General features: G+C 43.1%; 1 protein-coding gene across 5 annotated transcripts in view; it reads left to right on the forward strand.

Annotated features, from left to right (window-relative positions):
• WNK1 (WNK lysine deficient protein kinase 1) overlaps positions 1-22,842 on the forward strand; it is a 1,566,458-nt gene that overhangs the window by 1,518,217 nt on the left and 25,399 nt on the right. The window lies entirely within an intron of this gene.

A 22,842-nucleotide genomic window follows, 5' to 3' on the forward strand; every position in this document is an offset into this window, starting at 1 on the left:
TTTTTTTAGCAAAAATCAAGTGTCAAAAAATCCATATACAAAAAAAAGTCAATATTTCATTTAATTCCATTAATACATAACTAAACTCTAGATAAAATGCTAGTATCAATCCATCAAGTAATCAATCATGGCCCTCCACACATAAAGACCAAGTTTCCGTCGTCTGTGCCCTTTAACAGAGTACAAACTAAACTCCAAATTAAAAATATTATGGAACTTAACACGCCACATCTCAAAAGATGGCGCCTCCGACTGAAGCCAAGAGGACGCTACACTTAGCCGTGCAACCGCTGTGGCAATGAAAATTAAATAACGCAATTTATACATTGGCATACCATGACATTAATCCTCCCCAATCCCTAACAGCATCATGGACGCCGTAGGTTTTACTGATACTCCGGTGACCACTGACGAAAACCGTTCCATATGACTTTACAAAAAAGCTACATTTGTACATAGAAAAAATACATGCAGAATATCAGTATTATCTGTACTGCACCGAAAACATTTCCCATCATTTTCGCCTCGGTGTTTCAACATCACTGTTGCGATACCGATTAATACCGTTTTATAGTGTTGTGACTTTAAATTTGCTGCAAGGAGGATTTTCTCTGCAATCTCTATCGACCTCTCTACAGAGACTGAGTTATCCCCAAGCCAGTTCCTCCACTTAGAGTTGAATTTATCCAAATCATCCGTCCTAGCTGATAACAATAGTTTATAAAGAGACCCGATTTTTTTCTTTGTGGAGTATAGCTTCTACAATCTTATAGTGTTTAATAGCAGCTGCATGTTTACCTAAGAAATCCCGTATTTGTAAAAACTTAAAGAATTGAGTTTTCGGTAAGTGATATTTATCCGCCAAACATGAGAAAGGGAAGCAGACCCCCCTACTGCCCCCGACTGATAAAAATCCCTGATTTGAGTGATACCTTTTAATCTCCAATTAGCTGCAACATGGTCCCAGAATATCGAGGGGAGTATCTGATCTGCAGAAGTAGCTGTATAATAAGATACCCTTGGCATCTGAAAAGTTCTTCGAACTGGGTTTCAAACTTTAAAAACTGATCCCAAGATTTTAAAATGGGTTCTCTTATAACTGCCATCAATTCTTTTAAACAGACAATTATTGGCCTCAGAGCCAAGAACCATCTGATATTTAGAGGGGGCCTCAGCTGGGTTGCTAACTTCCTCTTCTGTAAGTAAAATGTGCATATTTGCCAACAAACTAAATAATAATTTAAAAAATCCGGAACCGACTATCCACCTCTATCCTGAGGGAGAATCATAAAATGAACAGCTCTACACGGCTTCCTTGGGGCCCACAGATATCTAGCACAGAGTGATTGCAAATGTCGAAGTTGGGCTTGAGCTGTTTCCAGGGGTACTGCTTTAAAAAAGTACATGACCTTGGGTAATATATTCATTTTAAGAAGGTTAGATCTCCCGACCAAAGAAAGATGTAAGCTCTCCCATTTCTCTAATGATAATTTCACCTTATCGATGATGATGTCCCAATTGACCTCAACTAGCTCTTATAAACAAGATCGAATTTTGATACCCAAATACAAAGCTTCTTTGACTATTCTCTGATCGTTAACCACAGTTTGGTTCTTACACAATTTGTGTTTAGATGTATTCATCTTATAACCAGATATGAGACAAAACTGAAATGCTAGATGTTCAATTTCAGGTAGAGCAGTGTCAAGGTCAAAAGTTACTATTGCAATATCGTCGGCATAAGCCAATACAGAATATTGATCCTGATGATCAATAAAAGGTGGAAATGTTTAGCTCTGTTCTAACATGTTTATATTAGGATTAATATAAAGTGCGAACAAGAGCGAGCAATGACAGCCCTGCACCTCTGGAAATCTGTACAGTCTCTGAGCTACTACCCATTGAACAGATCTTAGCAGTGGGTGATCGGTATAAAACCCTTAGAGCCCAAATAAAACCCTGGCCAAACCCCATTCGCTGCAGGAACCCCCAAAGGAAATCCCAGGCTACGCGATCAAATGCCTTTTCGGCATCGGACCAGTCCCAACACCCTAGACTCAACCTGCTTGATGCGAAAAGGGTCACAACTCTGTTAATGTGATTTACTGTTCTCCTGCCCGGAATAAAACTGTGTTGTTGTAACAAGACCAAGGGAGAGATAACTTTCGCCAACCGATTCGGAAGAATCTTTGAATAAATGTTGCCGTCACAGTTGACGAGTGAAATTGGGCAATAGGACCCTGGGAGGTCAGAAGATTTATCTTTCCTTTTAAATATTATGATGTTAGCCTCATCCCAGGATTGTGAAGCATCCCCCTATCGAGCTACTTGGAAAGTCTCAAACATATCGACCCTAAGATCTTGAAAAAAGGTCGTATACACCCTGACAGGGAGATTATCCGGGCCAGCGGCTTTCCCCCCTGCCATACTAAATGTAGCCAGCTGCAATTCATCAAGATTAATAGGGCTGTCCAACATCTCGACTTCCTCCCGACCCAACCGTTCCCAAAATGAAAAAGGAAGCCCTAAATCTAAAGAGCGTCCTGTTCAGCATAGAGGTCTGTATAAAAGTCATAGAATACTTTAAGGATCTCTTGAGAATCGTATACTGTAATACCCACAGTATTTTACCTGCCCTGAATTCTCTGCAGAGCCTCCTTCATTCTCAGCTTCTGAGCAAGGCAGCGACCCGTAGCCTCCCCTTATTTATAAGTCTTTTTTATAGTTTTGATATTTTTTCACAATTTCTTTACTCCAGACTGGATTAATATCTGTTTTACATTTAGCCAGCATTGCTTGAAGAGAAGATAAATTATTCTCAGAGATTATACCACCTGCCAGACCTTCTTCCGCTGTCTTAAGTTTGCTATATAGCTCCTGAATTTAAACCTTGGCCTGCCTTTGTTTATAAAACACATAACTCATGACTTCACCTCTGAAGCACGCTTTAAATGTGTCCCAGACTACACCACACGAGGTTGAATGCTGATTAGTTTGAAAAAAGTCTTTAATCCAGCCCCTCATTGCTCAATAAAAGTAGTATCCAAAAGGTGTTTCCTATCAAAAGTGAAAACTTTGGGGAATTTATATGTCACCAACATGGGAATGTCAATTGATCCTAAGTAATCCTTAGGTAAACTTGTATTTTGGTATCCGCAAACACTAAAGGGGATACAAAAAAATAATTGAGCTGTACCAGCTTACTATGCGGTTAGGAATAGAATGAGTGCCCCAGGTCTTGCGGATGTAAGCTACCCCACACGTCCACTAAACCATAATTAATGAGCAGATGGTACAGAGCCTTAAAAACCTTAGGTTTCCTACCATTATAGTTCTGGATCCCGGTATGTAGCTCATTCCCACTCAGATTGATATTAAACTCGCGTCATAAGACTAGTGGGGTTGGCCATAATGCAAGTTCTCCATTTATATGTTCCAGAACGAGGGTCTTGTCAGTATTAGAGCCATAAACTGTGCATAATGTGAACCTCATTCCCTCAGAATACATTCCTGGATTGCCCAACGACCCTGATTATCAACAGACTTGGGTCCTGTGATTAATACTGATGGCCTACCTAGAATCGCAACCCCCCATTCCCCCCCCCCCCCCCTAGTCATATTTGATTATTTGGAGACTGCTACAACAGAGTAACCTAAGCCTGACAAAATCTGACGCTTTCCCATGGCATATGTGTTTCCTGCAAACACACAAGATTGGGCTGAATCACCCTGAGCTCTGCTGCCACTCTTTGGCTCTTATTATAATTATTAAGGCCACAGGCGTTTAAAGTGCAAATTCAGAGACCTAACCTGGCCATAAATTAAGTAAATATACCAACATTTAAACTATTCCAAAATCCAACATCCTAGAGATTCTTGAAACTACAATGACACTGTGGATTGTTTTTCTTTTTAACCCCACCTCCCCCCTCAACCCCCTTCATCACTACTCCCTACCCACCCCACCCTCCAAAAGTGTGCCCCCCTCAATGAGGCTTTAGGACAGATAGTCCTAGAGATGACGAGCTCCCACCACCCAGATACCCTCTCCACGATCCCACCCTATGTGCCCAAAATACATCTCCTGCACCTGAGTAGAAAAAATAACATACCCCATTTCTCATAACAGCAACTATAATACAGGTGCAGCGGGCTGGTGTTCCAAACAACTGATATAGTAACTCAACCCAGTTAGAAATAAATTGTACATAGAGTGTGCATAAAGTGTAAAAAAAAAAAAGAACAAAAAAAGGACCCAAGGAAAAGGGTGCACCCACAAAGCAGGTTGTATATTTTTCAACAAAAATACAGTAGGTTTATTCCCAATACACTACAGAAAAGCCCAATGTCAGCAACTAAATATAGCAACAATATATTTATAAAGACTGTAGAAAATCTTGAGCTATTCCCTCAGAAGTAAAACATGTAGTATGTTCTTTATGGAGGACTTTTAGCTTTGCTGGATTTAGTAAGAAAGCTTGGGCCCCCTTGGCCTGAAAAAGTGAAATAAACTGGCGCAGCTGCCAATGCTTCTCGACCGTTTGATGGCAAAAGTCAGGTCGGACAAAGAACTCTGTTCCTTTCCCAGTTCTTTTTTTTTTTATCCAGTCGAGCTAAATTATATAGGGCCTCACGAACAAGAAAGTGGTTGAGGGAGATCAGGATAGCTCTTGGTCTTGTAGGTGCTTGCCCAGATCCGGAGTGCACATGGAACGTAAACCGATGCGCACTCTGAATCTCTCTCTGTGCCAATGCCACTGGGCAAGTTTAGGGAAAGCCTTTGTAAACAACTCGATAATGAACTTACGCAGATACTGTCCTTCCATACCTTCTGGAATTTTGAGAACTTTTAGATTGTTACGACAAGCCCTATTTTCTAGGTCAGCCAATTTCCATTGAGTTTCATCTTTTGTGGCCCGAAGAGTCACAGTCCAGGCCTTCTGTGCTGCAAGTTAATCCTCTAAGCCTGAAATACGTGCTTCTGCTTCACTAAATCGTGAGGTAAATTCCGTGCAAGTCTTGGCAATGCGACGTACTGAATTCTGGAGCTTTGGGCACTCTGACTCTCAACCTGTGTCTCCTCCCTATGAGTCGTGATGGATTGATAGATCAGAACCAGTGAGACCTCTTCTAATGGTGTCTCAGCCGTTTTCGTTTTAACCCTGTCCATGTTATTGCTGGGACCGGAGATCTTATCAGTTCCAGTTGAGAAGGAGTAGTCTCATTGAAGAGCATTAGCGCCATTGTTGCCATCTAGCTGATCAGCTCCTTCCCTATCTTCAGGGCTTTTATGCATTGTCTGGGAACAGTCATCCGATGTGTCCCCTCCCGTATCTTCCGGGAGCGTACTATTGTGGTCACTCAGATCCCCACCAGATCTGGCTTGCCTCTTAACACTTGACTCAAGTTCATAGCAAGAGAGGTCTGAGTGATCTGAAAGGGAAAAAAAGAATCCCCGGTATCTATCTCTTTCACAGAAAATAGTGCAATCTGATCAACTAGCTCTTTGAGGACGGGACTCGGTTAAAGTTTCAACATTTGGGGCAAGAAATGTCTCCAAACTGTGACTACTAACGATCCCTTCGGCAATAGAAGTACAGCCAGACAAAATTAATGAGCTTGCAAATTCGGTTCTCTCGATTGGTTGAGACTCAACCACTTTTAAAGGATGCAGCCGTTTTTTTTCATCTTTCCCTGCCGAAAAGAGCAGGGGAATAGTGTGCTTACCCAAGCTGTCCTTCCGGGATTTGTCGATGTTTGCGACCGACGAGGTTGCAACAGAATCTTTCACAGCCGCTTTATTATTATTGTTTGCTACAGTCTTACTGTTTGTAGCCTTAGCTCCAACACCAGCGGGGTCCCCCGAGGGACGCAGCTTTCCTTTGCCGACCTTCGAAGGCATCGACTGCAGCCTGTCAGCTTCCCCTCTCAGGCTTGCTTGAAGTACGTCTTCTGTTAGCGAGGAACCACGCCGACTCCTCACCAGGCTCCAGTGAACACCACGGAGCCGCCAAAGTTTCACCAATAAGACAGCAAAGACGGAGCCCAGCATACCAGCAAGACTGAAATTCCAATTAATCACCCAGCCAGCTTTTCAATCGGTAAGCACTTTCCCCCTTCCCTCAGCACATTAGATCATTATGTGGGTGGGGGAATCCAGGAGTAGCCAGCTCACTCGTCCGAGCTGGTGGAGGCCATCTTGCCACTGCTCAAATTGCACTTGATGCCCCTCTCCAAACTCTCTTTAGCAGGAACTTGCGCTACTGGAATGGACTAGGTAGGAAATCAGACTCGCTCCCAGTAGTAATGTGTGGCCTAGTTAATCAATGGGTCAACGTTTTCCCCTCCCAATAACAATAACTGTGATTGCTTTGTCTCCTGCACATTGTCAGTGATGGATGCCTTACTTCTTAGACGGTCAGAAAATACCAAAATAATGTCTACCCCTCCTCCAAACTCTGATTGCTGCCTCTCCTCTAGAATGGCTGTATACGGTCTCTTAACACATTCACCTCTGTCCTCCAAAACACTTTCTTTCCCACCTCCATTTCTCCAGACCCAGAGTGCCTCAGAAGCTGCCATTCCATCTACTCGGTTTCTACTTGCTTTTGTTTTACCCTCGAAAGTACTGAATTTCAGGACTTAATATTTTGACATGCAGGGTCTTCTTGATATTCGTTTACATACATTGTCATTTATCTTTTAAATGGGCTATTGCTTAGTTCTGTCTTCCATCAATCATACTGCAAGCATTATCCTAGGGTTACATATATGATCATGAATTCAATTTAGATGGCCTTCTGGTCCTTCACTAGATCGTAGTATAAATTCAAATGGTTTTGTTTCAGTTAATGCACATTTATTTTTTATATTAATCAGTTGAACTGTATTGTAGACCTTGTTATGTCTTCTACTAAATATTTAGGGAGTTTCAGGGTACTAAACGACTCTTGTGAAATATACCAGGCCACTGTAGTGAACTGTCCCAACATTTCCGCACTCATTTTCATTATCAACTAAGACCTTCATTTGCCATTTGAAAAAAACGCTTTCTTATATTGCCTCCATTCCTCCTGTGAGGAATTGTTTTCATTGGGAATTGGGAATTAATTCTAATGTGGGCTCTTCTAATGGACACCCCTTTTACCTTGTGGCTTCATTGGATTCAAGGCTGATGCCTAGAACACTGATTTTTTTTTTTGCTGGTTATTGTTTAACAAGAAGCATTTATGAACTTCAGGCTTAGTGTTCATCAACCCCTTACAAATTATTCATTCAGGACACACTGGTTCTCAATAAACATTATCCTTTCAGTATTAAATCGCAATCACTCTTTCACATGAATGTGATCTGACTGCCTCTACTCTTCAACTGAAGAATGCCTCTGCTGTTGGATGTCAAGAGATTTACGCTTTTATATATGAGCTGGACATTTCTTTAGAGTGGCACACAACTTAAATCATCCAGGTGGCACACTGGTACCACTAAAATTTCACCTTACTCCGATAGAGCTGAGATAACACGGTTGCCTATGGTCCTTTCCCATTACAGATATCTATAGGGTAGCTACTATGCCTACATAATATGCCTTCTGTAGGTATAACCCTCTGGATCGTACCCCCGATGTCTAAGTGTGATTTGAAAGTGCTCACATGTTTTTCTGAGGCATGACCTAGTTCATACCTGTTTTTCATATTACTGTGGAATATTGTAATACATTCTAAAGATATACAGGGTTTAGGTATAATACAAACACTCCTGCCCACTTGCATCTTTTCCTGGTCTTTCTGTGCATTTGGTTTGAGGTGCTGTGCATCTGTACTGATGGGATAGATTATATGCCCTCATAGTGGCATGCAAATGCTGTGCAATATCATTTGGCTACAGTTTCATTAAAACATCCGTCCAAACATAAGTGGTTGTCTGCCTCACCAGTGGTTATTTAGATCATCAACACTGATAGGAAGTGAAAATGCTAACGTAACAAAAAGTAGTTGAATAGTGAGCGGAAAGCAGTGAAGAGTGAGGGCCACAAGAGAGTGGGTTCGAAGAATGGATTCTCTCTGCTATTATTATTATTATTAAGGGAAGTTTGTAGAGTGCATGGTTACGCTAAAAGCGTGTCCCCGCGCTAACTGAAGCACTCCGAAGTAGAAGTGGTGGAGAGACCCAGCTATCTTAAAAATAGGTGTGTTTTCAGTTTCCTCCGGAAACTAGATTCAGAAGAATCCAGACGGAGATTGAGGGGTAGAGCATTCCAGCTCTTAGCCACCAGGTAACGAAAGGATCTTCCTCCCATGCGAGCCCTTCTCACCCTAGGGACCTTTAAAAGGCCTCCCTGCGAGGAGCGCAGAGCGCGAGATGGTACATACCTGGTGACTAGGTTCTGGAGTAGTGCTGGCGCCTTCTTAGCAAGGATACGATGGCAGGTGCAGAGGGATTTAAATTCAACTCTGCTCCTTACTGGCAACCAGTGGAGGGTCTGAAGGGCAGCTTTGGAGTCCGATCTTTTAGGGAGTTTGAGTATGAGACGCGCTGCCGCATTCTGTAACACCTGAAGGCGATTTATTGCCTTACAGGTAGCTCCCAGGTAGAGCAGGTTGCCAAAGTCCAGGCGTGATGTAACAAGGGCGTGCACCAGCGTTCTGCGGGCGGACATGGGAAGGAGAGCTAGGACCTTCCGTAGGTTTCTTAACACGCTGAAGCAGATGCCCGTCACCTTGTCTATCTGGGGTCCGAAAGACAGGTCAGCATCAAGCCAGACCCCAAGATTTCTGACTTCTTGCCGGGGTGCTGGAGCCTCACCCAGGCAAGGTGACCACCATGCCGACGACCAAACAGATGGATTCCCTCCCACCACGAGCACCTCGGTCTTGTTGCCGTTTAATTTCAGGCAATTCGTGGACATCCAGGTTGCAAGATCTTGCATGCAAGCCCTGAAACTGTCCATGGCAAGGCCGGGTGCACGGGAGAGAGAGACAACCAGCTGCGTATCGTCGGCGTAGGATACAATTTGCAATCCATGGCCAACAGCAATCGGAGCCACTGGGGAGACATAAAGATTGAAAAGGGTTGGGCTCAGGGACGATCCTTGGGGAACACCCTGACCCATTCCTATGTCTCTGGAATAGTGGTCACCCTGACGGACCTGGGAACTTCTTCCAGTCAGGAAGGATTGGATCCATTGGAGTGCGGCTCCAGATATTGCTCCATTATTCAGACACTGTAGCAAGGTGGAATGAGCTACAGTGTCGAATGCCGCACTCAGGTCCAATAGGATGAGTGCCATAGTATGACCCTCATCCACCCCCTGCCGTAGGGATTCCACAGCCATCTGTAGCGCCGATTCCGTTGAATGACGGGGGCGGAAACCAAATTGGGTGTCGTGCAATAAGGCCGCTTTGTCCACGAAATCCATAAGTTGTAGATTAACCGCTTTTTCGGCCACCTTGGCCAAGTAAGGTAAGAGAGAGATAGGCCGTAGGTTTTCTAATTTATCAAAACTGATATTAGGTTTCTTCCTGAGAGGAAGGACCACTGCCTTTTTCCATTCTTTAGGCACCGTCTTTGTATTAAAAGACACGTCCAGTAGATGCCTAATGTAGGGTTCCAGAGCCACTAGGCTATCTGCTAGACGTTTAGGTGTAGTGGGGTCCCGTGGAGAACCCGACTTCACAGATCTGCAGATCTGCCTAAATTCATAAAAGGTAGGTTATTTAAATGTATGAGTGACACCCTGGAATACATTTTTCAAATCTATTTAAAATTGAAAGGAATTTTAACAAGAAAATCTTATCTATAAGGAACATTTTTGAAAATGGGAAAAGATGCTCCTTCAAATATCCATTTATGAAATTTGCCCATAAACATTTGATTGTAAACACCACTGTAGCAGTGTTTTTTTTATAAATATGCTCCTGTAGTGAAACTGAAGAACAATTAAAAAATCTGTCTATGTAATAAATTTGCCAGCTTCCTTTTCCAGTGTGCTTGGCATGAAAGTAAGAAATGTTGGTAGCAAGTGCTGGTGTGCATTAGGAAATATCACTCTTACCCTATCTTGAGTGGGTTTGGAATGCTGCAGCTTGTTTTTCTCCTGTTTGTTGCACAACTGTGTGTGCAAAGAATTACTCTTGTTTATGCATCCCAAAACCCACAATGTAAGGCTACACACACTCTACCTGTGATCATTTTGCTACCGCTGTCAAATTTGAAACTGAAATTCTGGGCTTCATCTGGAGACTGAGTCACAACCAGAAGTAACAGGAAAACTTAAGGCTTAGTCCAGACATCTTCATACCCCTCCGTGTTGCTTTGAAGAATCAGGGCACGGTTGGGGGAGGGTAGACATCGAGTCTTGGGAGAATGGCTCCAAGGGGCATGGGCTATGGAGAATGCACCATTTTGATTCTGCTTTAAAGTTAACTTGAAATCAGCTCAGTTCGATCCGTATCCAAATTTCATTTGATCCATTCTCAAGGTCACAATGAGTCTTATTGTGCAGTATATCAGCAATTTAAGTATTAGAAGAAAAAAAACGTATACCTCAACATCGTGATTGTAGTTGTACTCATGGACAAGAGAGGGGCTAATGACAATGCCCAAAGGTTGCGTTAGGTTTAAGAATTATGGCCAGCTGGGGTAACACAACCTTTTGGGGCGGCATGTCCAGAAAAACAGTATCACTGTGCAAATCGATTTAGATTACCAGTGTGTAGATTCTGTTGTAATTGAAGAAATTGTGACTACCTGGCAAAGTACAGATGCTCCATTTTGACATGCGCACACTGTGTTTTAAAGTTGGAAAGACAGAAAGGGAATAAGAAAGTAGCATTGGCTCCGTGGCTCTGAGCGCCATCTTAAGGGTTGACACAAGGAGCAAGAAAGGCAATTGAAAAAAAGACTTTGAAACCGTGAAAAGCCACAAAAAAAGTCTTCAACGGCATACAAGCCGCCATCTCGGTGGACCTCCCGTGCAAGCCTCAAAACTCTTTAAGACTCTTTATGGTCAGTTGCCACAGGACCTTTAAAAGTCATCTATCTTTCAGATCGGAATCAAAAAGTTTTACTTTCTTTAGAAGACTCTCGGGGTTGATAAAAGATTTATGGAGGAGATATGCAAGTCTAGGCATAAGATGATGTACATTCTCCTATATACGCGTTACGGGGTGCATAATCGGAGACAGATTGCTGGTTAGCCCATATAAACCTCTTCATTAGTAAAGTAAAAGGCAATTTATCAAGTACTAGGGACATACAATATTTGTAAACATGCAAAGTCACAGTCTTTAACCTCATAAGTGCTGCGCCAGTCCAACGGCCGATGGCACCACTACCTCGGGAGTGCTGCCGTCGGCCGTTGGACGTTCCAACTGCACCTGCGCAATGGAACGTTCAGCACTGGAGCTGGACGTTCCATAGCTGCTAAGGTGTTAACACTTCACATGTCTTACTACCCAATACCCAGATTAGGATACCAGTAACCATAGATAAGAACCGCCAATCTGTAGACTGAGGATTGTGATGATCATTGGGAGACATATATCATGGAACCATGGTCAAAGTAAGCCCATAAAGCAATGTTTTGTCATGCCCAACAACTCATCATCTTATCACTCTTTGATGTAGAAGGCACCTCACCAGCGTTGAGTTGGTGATGGTCGATTAGGAAAATAATTTCCACGTACTAAGTCTGTCGCACACTGAACATACAACACAATATTTGACATTGTTGAAAGCTGTGCTTAAAACAACTCTGGAAAATGTTAAGGCTCTAGTAAAATCTGGCTATGTCACTCCCACAGTGTAGAAAAGATATAAAGCAGCCCATTAATGGCTTCTTAAATCAAGTGACACGTTTTGCTAACTCGGTGGCAGTCCCCATAGCAGAAGAATGGTATTCCAGCCAGGCTCTGGGGGAGGGACCACTGTCACAAAAGAAAGCGCACACATTGATGTGGTGGGAAAGGAGATTGTGATGGTCTGGCTGTGGATAGCTTAGTCTCAAACTTTCCTCAAGTCATATAACAGGTTCCAGAAATGGAGAGGGAAGATCTCCTTTAGTACTTGCCTGCGGCACATAGGAAGGGAAGTTGTTACTGAGAGAGACATTGCTTCTCATGGAAGCATCTGTTGTGCCCTTGATACAGCGGACACAGCCTGTCAAGTTTATGCCAGTCTTTTACTTTGTTGGTATGCATGGCTCAGAATATCAGGCTTTATAGATGAAAGCCAGCAGCTCCTGATTAAGATTTCATTTGATGGAGGTGATCTGTATGGCTCAAGAAGTAAATCAGGTATTAGAAAAACAACTAGAGTCTTCTAAATCATTGGGTGCTTCAGCAGAAGTGAAGTGTTTACAAAAATACACTGGATGTTTTTCCATTGTGTCTTGTAAGCTGTTTTTTGGAATAAATCCTGGTATTCATTAGTTGCCACAAAGTCAGTTATCAGCGTCTTGCTGTCTGGAACAAAATCAGATCCTATAGACATTTTGGTGGTACACTTGAGTCATCAGTAAATACATTTATACCCCAACCTAGACAGTTGTTTATTAAATGGGATAACTGCTTTCCATTGCCTACCATGCTCAGAACAGATGATGACCTAGCTCCACACACTGTGGTTTACCCTCAATTTGAAGAAATTACATCCACAAAGTAAGAATCTTTTGAGCTCTACAATCAAGGTGAAAGCCTAATTGACAGAAGTATGAATTTCAGCAATACAGAGGAACAAGCCCTCTTTATCAGATGTCAGTCTTCACAATGAGGAACGGTATGACGGTATTGAGATTGATAGCATCATGTACTCCTAGGCTGTGTCGTATACAAAAGTGTTTAAAAAGCCAACGGTTGACCACAGTAATGTACAGGATGCTTTGGAAAAATAGCTCAGGTGAGCGGGATGGCAGGAAAAAGTAGGCTCAACTGCATTTAATATACTTAAGAAAGATGGGTGCACACTTAATAGGCGTAGCATTTCAGTGCAAGTGAAAACCCAGAGAGAAGCAACAGCTTATCAGTGTACTACCGTTAACCACATTGAAGCTGCCTTTCAAAGCTTTCCAGACACATTCGTAGGGCAAGGTTTCCCTATTTGTTCTTACAAAATGGTGACAAAGTACTTTTTAAAAGACAGAGGACTTGTGTGGAGCACACACCGCCAATTTCCAGCATTCAGCAAAAGATTTAGCAATGGGCTTTTATCAGACACATTCATCTTCAAGCAGAGAATCTGCTTAGTGTAGAAATACTTTACAGAGTGGGAACTCAAGACAGACATGTTATGCACTTCTAAAGAAAGATCAACACCAAAATGCTACAGCCTCACTTTTAGGTATCAACACCCCCAGCCTGTAAGGAATGAACTCTTAGTGGATTGGTCTGAGATGGATGCTTATGCTTTTCTCCTCTCCAACTTATTCCATGTGTGTTAAGAAAGACGAGTCGAGTGTCAATAACTATAATTCTTGTGGTTTCCATATGCTTATGACAGGCTTGGATGACCCACCTTCCAAACATGGCCCTCTATCCACACTGAAACCTTCTGCTTTATACAGACTTACCAATTCCATACAGCAGAAAGATTTGTCATCAAAGACCTCATACTTAGTTTGGTGATGGGGCTCCTGAAGTCTTATAATTGTGGTAACTGCAGTTACCCCAAAGTGTATGGCTATTTTACCTCAGAGTCTACACAGAATATCACTATCAGGGATTGTATACTGTACTTCATTGGGAAATTAAGGCCTTGGGAGTTTCCTCAGTGACAATATGAAATATGAACTATCTGATAGAGACGTCTAGCCGCAGATTCCTTACCTTTGAAATATATTCCCAGGTGCCAGACTGGATCTGGAAATCTTTCTACAGCAGATCCTCATTGCGTTGGTGAAGAGCGGCGAGCAACTCCATGATGACGACATCCACTGGATGCCCTCCCCTGACGCGCTGATGTCCGTTTTCTGCCAGGATCTGGAGTGCATTTTTGGCCTCCCATGACAAAAATTTGCTTTTTTCTAGTTCACTTTAAGGTCCTGTGGTCTACGACGTAGAACCCTCATCCTATGTGCATGGGGTGTCTACGTGCGCGCAGTGACGCTGAATGGTCCTGCTCGTGTCTTAAGGTTCGGTCGTCTGCGTTGCAGGTGCACCATATGACACGGTTAGCGGTGCGCTGGTACTCTTCTTCTCCTAAGGACTCCTCAAGGGCCAGCTCCCAAAGTCCTTCGATCCTTGCTGTCACTCGGTAAGTCAGGCCACAGGCGGTCGGCCCATGTGTCCCACGCCTTATGGGTTTTAGGGCAGCCAGGTGACTATGACTCAGATGAGAGAATACTATCTGTTCCTTCGTGCTATTTTTGGTTCTCAGCCTCCCGCTGGTGCACTTCTGGGCCAAAGGAGGTCGGTGAGCCCTTTACTGACTCCAAATCGGCGTGACCTCCCTGTGAAATAACATTATGGACAGGGTAAGAATGCAAGAAAAGAAAATACCTGCCAGGGCAGAGGCTCCATAGGGGCATTGGGGGAGAAGAGGGCGATATGGCAATCAGGTATTACAATTTTGCTCCACTACAGCTATCAAGAAAACAGCATAAAGTGGAGTTAGCTTGAGAGCTAAACAGATATTGACCCTCGAAAGGCACCAGAGACTCCCTCTCGTCTCTGGTGCACAGCCCTTCAGCGTTCCCACCTGTGACGCCTGTGTTAGATACGCCGACTTCGGCGTCAACAGCACTGCTATTTTCTCCTTGGCTCACAGGTATTTTGGGGACAGGGGTGATCACAGGACTGAGCTTCCTCCGTCCTTTCATTGCGTTTCTCCCATTGGTGAAGCCAGTGGCCTTGATTCTTCTCCATCCTCAGTCCTGTTTTCTCCTCCCCGCCTCGGAAGCTAGCTTGGCTTTTGCAGAGAGTTGTTGTAGTTCTGGGGCTGCAACTTTCTTCTGTGGAAATGGACATTGATCCCCTACTTGGGGTGCTTCAGCAGAGCCAGCTGAGAACTGAGCCTGCATTTCCCTTCGGAGAAAACCTCTTTGACATTCTGTTGGGTACTTGGGCTAAGCCCATTTCCAGGGCCTCTGTGGACTGGTCTATAGCTCGTAGGCACCATCCTGCATCTGGAGATCAACTCTGCCTTTACCGTCAGCATTCTCCGCGAAGCTTTGTAGTTCAGGCTGCTACAGCCTCCCCCCAACTTCAGCGCCGTGCCTGACATCCCTCCGGACAGGGAGTCTAAAGGTCTGGACGCTTTGGGACGTATATATCTTTTCTGCTACCAGCTCTGCTTTGCAGTCCCTTAATACGGCTTGTGTTTTTTGATAATTTTCTTATGTATTGTGGGATTCGATCTTGTGCCTTCTCCCCACCGTCCTCAATGACTTTCGGGACACTCTTGCTCAGCTGATCCAGGATGGCCGTCAGGCGGCTACATTGCTGAATAGTGGTGGCATGGATACCACAGATTCTGTCGGGCGGGCTATGGCCCTTCCGGTAGCTCTTTGCCGTACTGCCTGGCAACGTACCTCTGGCTTCTCTGAGGTTGTTCAGTCCACCTTTGTGGACATGCCTTTCGATGGTCAATATCTGTTTAGCTCTCGAGCTAACCCCACTTTATGCTGTTTTCTTGATAGCTGTAGTGGAGCAAAATTGTAATACCTGATTGCCATATCGCCCTCTTCTCCCCCAATGCTGCTATGGAGCCTCTGCCCTGGCAGGTATTTTCTTTTCTTGCATTCTTACCTTGTCCATATTATTGTTTCTCCACACCGCCAGGGGTTTCTTTCCTTCCACTCTGTCTGGAGCCATTCTTCCTAGCAGACGTAAGGGAAGGGGCATTGTTCTTGGCTAAAGGATAATTGTCTTCCCTACGTGGTGTTTCTTCTTTCTCTCTTCGGGCGTTAGCACTTCTTGTGCTAGTTCTTGATATACATGGGCACAATGGGCTCCTGCCCGCTTTCTTTTTTTCTCTTAGATTCTTTGCGGCCCTGCCTTGTCTGTTTCTTGTCATGTGTGGCGTATTCGACCACCCCTCCCCTTTTATGCCTCTGGATGGCCTGTTTTCCCTCTGCTTCTGCCTTGCACGAAGCTGCGGTTTAATCTCTTTTTGATTGGATACATTTGTATTACACCTCCAATACCCACCCCAACATTTTGTTATGGTCTGGCTGTTTTGGGGGTTTCAGGCTATTTTTCTTCTTCCATTCTTCTTGGACATCGGTTTCTTACCCGTCCACTCTTGACTGGCTCGAATGGTTGTGTGTGATCTCTTGGGATTCCTTCCAGAGAGTGTCCTCCACTTCTTGCCGTTGCATTTCTAGCCCCTTTAGGGGTTTGTTTTTCATATACTAATAGGCATACCAGGTACAATCTTGGATGACGTCAGAATCACCCCTCACTTTGTTTCCTGGCTTGTTAGCTGGCCACAGGGTGCCAAGTGCACACAAGGACTTTCTCTTCCTTCTGAACTCCATGCTTGTCAGGCTGTTGGCACTGCCTCTCCATCTGTTGCTTCAGTTATTTACATTGGCTCTTTGGTTGGACCACATTTCTGGCATTGGTCTTGCCATACTATTTTCTTTTTCAGTAAGGACTAATTATCTTAATATGTCTCCCCTGTGTTGACCCTGTTTAGCTCGACCCTTTTTACCAGTCTTTTCTTGTGGTCTTTCTTTCTCTATTCTAGCGGGGTTGTATCTCCACTGGGGTTTTCTTTTCACTTGTCTCTCGACTTCCTAATCGTACCCGTCAATCTTTAGTGCTGTTTCTATCTGTTCACTTGATTTTCTTGGGTGGGTGAATTCTATCCCACCCTCTCCCCTTAGACGGGACCATGTAGCTGGTTTCCAGCTTGTCGTTGTCTCACCTTTGACCTATGGTTGCTGTTGAGGTACTTTGTATGTATCCTCCTTGGGCTCATGTAACTTTATCATTTAATACCTATCTATATATATTTTATACCTTTCTTAAGATTCTGCGTTGAAGATGGCTTCCTTCTCTGTCCAAGTGTTTCCTCTACCTCACGTGGTCTATGCCCATGATTGTTATTGCTCGCAATGCTTTCATAAGCTATTGGTTGGTGCCCTCTGCATTGCCTGCTTCTATGGCTAGGAGCTTTGGTCCAGTGTTTTTGCTATTGTCCTTAGCCGTTTGCATCAGTCTCTTGAGCCTGTTGACCTTCCAGGGGGCATAGTAGTGCTATGTTTATATGGAGTTATTCCCACTCGTCTTATTCTTCTACCATGATGTTTGTTTCCCATGTATTCCCACAGTGTGGATTCGGTTTCATACGGGCCTCACCCAGAGTTTTCTGGTGGGATGTTTTCTTCCTCACCATCCCTTCCAGGTGAGTGGCCAAACTCTCTCTCCTTTTCTTGTGCAGACCAGGTAGCCTAGTCGGGAATCTTTCTTTGAATCTGTTCTTAGACCCTCTTCCAGAATGGTATTGCTTGGATATCTCGTTCAATGGCAAGGAATCTGCTGCTTACGTTTCTATCACATGAATAAGTTACTTACCTTTGGTGATGCTTTATCTGGTTGAGACTAAATCTAGCCAAAGATTCCTTACAGACTCGTCCATCCTCCCCACTCTGCGAACTGATTCTCTTTTCCTCCCTGATCCCTTTTATGCATCCTTATGCCTTTCAATGTTAAAAGAAATCCTTTAAAAAGTGAAGACAAAACGAAAATCCAATAATGATTCATATAAGCGTCTTTCAGAAAGAGGATTCTTTTTCCGAACACTGTTTCCATTGCAGTTTCTGTACTTGGCTCTGCGTTTTAGCACCAGAAAGTAGTCGCAGAAGAAACTGACGTCAGTGCATCAGGGGAGGGCTTATATGGACTCTGATTACGTCGCATCCAGTGGACTAAATCATCGCTGAGATGCTCGACACCCTCTACCCATGTCCAGAGGTACTGCTATAAAAAACGTCTGATCCAGTCTGGCTCCTGGTGAGAATTCAAAAGTAAGGAATCTGTGGCCAGATCAGGCATTACTGAAGGTAAGTTTCGTATTCTTCTTTGCAACCACTTCCGTATAGTACATTATGCAAGATTCTTGGAATTAAGGCTTTCATGCAAGCACTAAACACTAACACCACCATGGACTAGCTATTATTGCGTAAACAAGATAATGGATTTACCTTTCAACCCATTATATAACAGTAGCTTACAAATCATGTTTTAGTGGCAATAACAAAGGGTCAGAGAGCCATAGGCTCTGTCTGTTCAAGAATCATTACTCAGGTTCATAAAGATAGGGTGGTGGCCCCCACCATCCTCCTCCTACTACTACTATTACTTCTACGGGCTACCTCCTTTCCAACCCCTTAGGGCCAGGCAAAAGGGATGCTATTATAGCTTTCCTTGGATACATTCGACTAGGGAACACCTCAATGAGTCGATATCCATGCGAGGTAGAAGCACAAGTGGGGTCAAACTGGATGCAAAACTCTGCTTGCTACACCCTCTACTGTTTTCAGTCATTCAAAGTCCTAGTGGTGGAGGGTACCACTGTGCACAGCATGAAATCTACAATACCACATGCTTCAAAGGAAGCTGACTGTAAATACCTTGGACCATAAACCTACTGAAGAAGAGTATGGTCAGTTCCCAAATGGTAGCTCCGGAGTAGCTTATGAACTCGAACAGAAATCTAGCAAAATGGAAACTGTCACCTACCCTACAAAGCCAGATAGAACCGGCAGGATCCCTCTAGATCACAGTTGCCTGCTGCCTTTCTGAATACACTGAAACAGATAATGAAGACTTTTCAGACGTTGATTGCACAGCTACAATCGTACTGCGCAGTACCCCAACAGATGCCAATAACTCATTTAATTTTGTGTGGGTAGGAGCAATTTTTATACTTTGCTGTAAAGGTGTTTTCTTCTGCCAGAGTTGATGGTTCGTGGCCTTCCTTCCGGAGCTTAGACCCCTAAAGATCATGATATGTATTGACCGATAGCTGAGGAATGGAGAAGGAAAGTTGGCAAGCGAAGGAATGCGGGGGGGGCGGTCACATCTGCAACTTCCATTCGTCAAAAACCAGACAGGGGCCAGTTTTCTCCTCCTGCATCAAAGAAGATCGCTCAACCAACCAGTCCCACTTACTGAAGGATTTTGCAGATGCACTGTTTTCTGTTGACCTGATCAGCACAATATCATTTCCGGTCCTTGAATATCAGGATACCGTGGGTCAATGTCTGCACTCTTCCATAGGATGTCTTTTCAACATCAAGGTCACACTGCCGAGGTGCAAGTCGTGGAAGAGGATCTGAACTCCTCGAGGTCCAGATTTTTCCACTGGTGCCCTGTACCCCTGAAGTTATAACTCAATGGAGCGCCACAGAGTTGGGTGCGCCGGAGATGGTGTTGACCTCAATTTCATGAGCCAATTTGTGCCAGAGACAAGGCACAAAACAGCATTTCAAATATGAAAGGACTCACAAACATGAGTTCTGGAGCGTAATTTAGAAAAACAATGATGGCCTGTTACAAAATTCAAACGTGTACTATACAGAAGTAGTAAAGTGCAGATTCAGCAAATCAAATTTTAATACATTAAATCATTGCAGTGAATGCTGTCAATAATAGAACAATGCCGAATAATACGCAAAATCAATCATAGGCTAAGTCTCAAATGTGAGTAAACTGGGTAAGAAACCGGGCAGCATCCTTCGTAAAATAAGAAATCTATCTGGCTCACCCTCCAATTCTAGGGTTTATATAGCCATTTTCTCCATAGAGGAGGATTAACAGTACAAAGTAACCGTGGTGTGAAGAATTCAATCTCAACAAAACAAATTACAGATTTTAAGTGTTTCATAACCCTAGCAGCTTAACACTAGTCCACTACATGAATACTTATTCAGAGGGTTGGGAATAATATAATCCATGGGTCTCAGTACAAACTAATTACATAAACGGCCGTCAACCATTGTAAATGAATGCAATACTTCATGCAAGAGAAAAGGTCCTTGAGGAAGTGATACAGTAGGCTAGAGACCCTTCCTTCTGGAACAGGCATTCAGAAAAAAACAAATCCAAATCTTTCTTTGTTACGTGCTGCAGAAACATAAAAGCATGATACTGTGACATCCATTTTAGACCAGATAGTGTAGAGACCTAATTGGGGCCCATTTAACATAGCCCCGAAAAACACACTTTCACAAGTTCTATCAAATGTTTTTCATCTGCATTAGATCCATGTCCGTTTACAAATGTAAATTCAGGTGTAGAATCATTATTCTGCACACTATTAATTATGTACTTTTTGAATAAAAAGCATAAATGCAGCATCACTTCCAAGAGGTACATTTTTCTCACTCCTCTGGGGCAATGGGGCTAACCTGTATATCAAGGAACCTGGCCAAGTCAGCTATAAGAAAACAGTCTGTCACATGACTGGGCTAATTCTCTACTTTTAAGATTGAGTTTGTCATGCTTTTTCTTACAGAAATGTGTTTTCCCGTACTGATGGTTTACATCATACATATTGTATTACCTTCATTTTCGGCTCCGCAAGAGATGATAGTACCACCAATTTCTGTGATAGAGGACTTGCACGCACCTTTGACTTTTAGTCCTAATGAAGACACCTAAATGCCCATGAGGGTGTTGAAATGTCATTGACGATGGGTTTGAGAATTACAATCTTTTATTTCCTGTGCATTAAACCCATACAGTTCCACCAGAATGTATTGTTCTGTGCTCATTTGAACACTGTGCCCTCCTCACCTATACATATAGCAACCTTTGAGATTTGCAGAAAAGAAACAATTGTACATATGAAATGATAGTGATGGATTGATTGAAACAGATGAAGTAGATACAATATGATTGTCTTGTGTAAAGTGTTTGTTAATATTATTCAACAGATTAGCAAGTTGTTTGCCTAATAGTTGCATATCCTTATGCGACAAAATAGGTCTCTTTGCTTTCAGATACTAGTATAGATCTATCTAGAGGAACCAGTTTAAGAATTAACTTCCATAATGCCCCCTTCTCCTATTCTAGTTCCTGCACATGAAGGTGATCCTCTTACACCAACACGTAGCCAGAGTCAATCCATAGGTGGCACATCCTGCTGCCATGCCTATGTGCCAATCAGGACACTGAGCCTCCTCCTTTTCACCCACCTTTTCCCAGAGAAGAGGTCTCAAAAGAGTTCTAACTTGGTATGTTGTCCCTCTCGTCCAACCAGAGTTTTTTCAACATGTGTCCTCTTTTCCTTCCAAGAGGTTTCCAGCGGGATGCACAAACACTCAAGATTATCGGCGCTGCTCCAGTAGTATTTACATGAGTAATTTCTGAGATTTAATACAAAAAACAGGCCAGGCCCATTGTTTTTGTAGTGTGTGACTTAAAAGTGCCTGTATTATACACCTTTGCTAGGCTTCTTTAAGCCAAACCAAGTGAAACTGTTCCTACAGAAAAAGTGCAGAGCAGTGGACTCTGATTCTAAATTCCTAAATTAAAGCTTCACTCTATATATCTAATAGCTCATTGGTTGTAACTGCATCAATTTGCTCCATTTCTCATCCTGAGAGAGTAAGTAGAGTGATAGCTACTCATGAAGGAAAGTACATCAAACATCTGCTGCCATCCAAGGGGCCTACAGTTCCAATCCTCTCTTGAGACAATGGAGTACCAAAGAAGTAATCTTTAGGACTCTATGGACCAATTCATAGATTACCATTCAAAAGAAAGAAGCCTTTTACGAATTTTGAAAAGGTATGAATGCACCAGAAACATAATTAGCGCAGAAAATGACACCATTAAATTACGTTGGCTGTGTCATTATCCTGGCAGGTGTAACAGAAGATCTTGGACCTTCATCTTGTGGCTTGTTGGCGGAAAGGAGATTCAAAAGCGGCCAGATATCTGCATGCCTGCATACAAAAATTCCCTAATGTTCAAATCAGAGGACCAAGGCATCCAGCAGATATGGGAGACTGCTTCGAGCCTAACAATGAAGGTTTCGGCAATAAAAGCTATCCTGAAGTACAGGCAACAAGAACCTTTGGCAACTGCTAGAGACCGTTTCGTTACCTATAAACAACCAATTGATCATTCTACCAGCACTCTCATGTACATTGGTGGGTAAGATTTTTCTATCCTGAATGGAAGATAGAAACTCCAGAGTACCTAATATTTTTCAGATTAGATTAAACAGCGTATTTTCATCTTCTCCTTACCATATTTCACCAAAGCTTGTGCTTCTAGACTGGCTTTTTCAGTAGGTGAACATAGTCTTAAAGAGAAGAATGAGAAAATATGTTGATAAACAGAAAAGGAACAAGGACATCTACCCTCACTATATCCTTGTCAAGAAGAAAAGCGCAAAGAAAAAATATGCATCCTACCCACATGGAGTAAATGGTCTATCAGGGAGCAAGTGCACCACATTACCATCCTGGCAAGAATGTTTTTGCTCATGTGATGATATCCAGCTTGATTCTAATCTAAAAAGAGACCACCACCACATACTATCTGAACAAATATGGATAAACAATATCCAGCATCCTTCCCAAAGTGGCCCAAAACACATTGGCATAGACTATAGCAAGGAAGCGTTGAATCTATATTAGAGGCCCTCAAAATTCCAAGAAAAACAAACTCTATAGATATTTTCCAGAGCTGTAGAAGTAGGTGCTAGATGACAAAGTACTCTCTGAGGTTTTCTTATTGTGAGGTCATCCAGACCTTAATCTGTCACAGAAGAAACTTGCTGATCTGAAAGAAACAGGTTAGTGTTAGATTCCTTACCTTAGAATATCCTCCGCGTCAGACTGGATCCGGAAAGTTTTGCGTAGCAGTATCCCTGCGCGTCGGTAGG

Source organism: Lissotriton vulgaris, chromosome 1_2 (assembly GCF_964263255.1).
Source record: "Lissotriton vulgaris chromosome 1_2, aLisVul1.2, whole genome shotgun sequence".
In the NCBI taxonomy this organism is placed as follows: Eukaryota; Metazoa; Chordata; class Amphibia; order Caudata; family Salamandridae; genus Lissotriton; species Lissotriton vulgaris.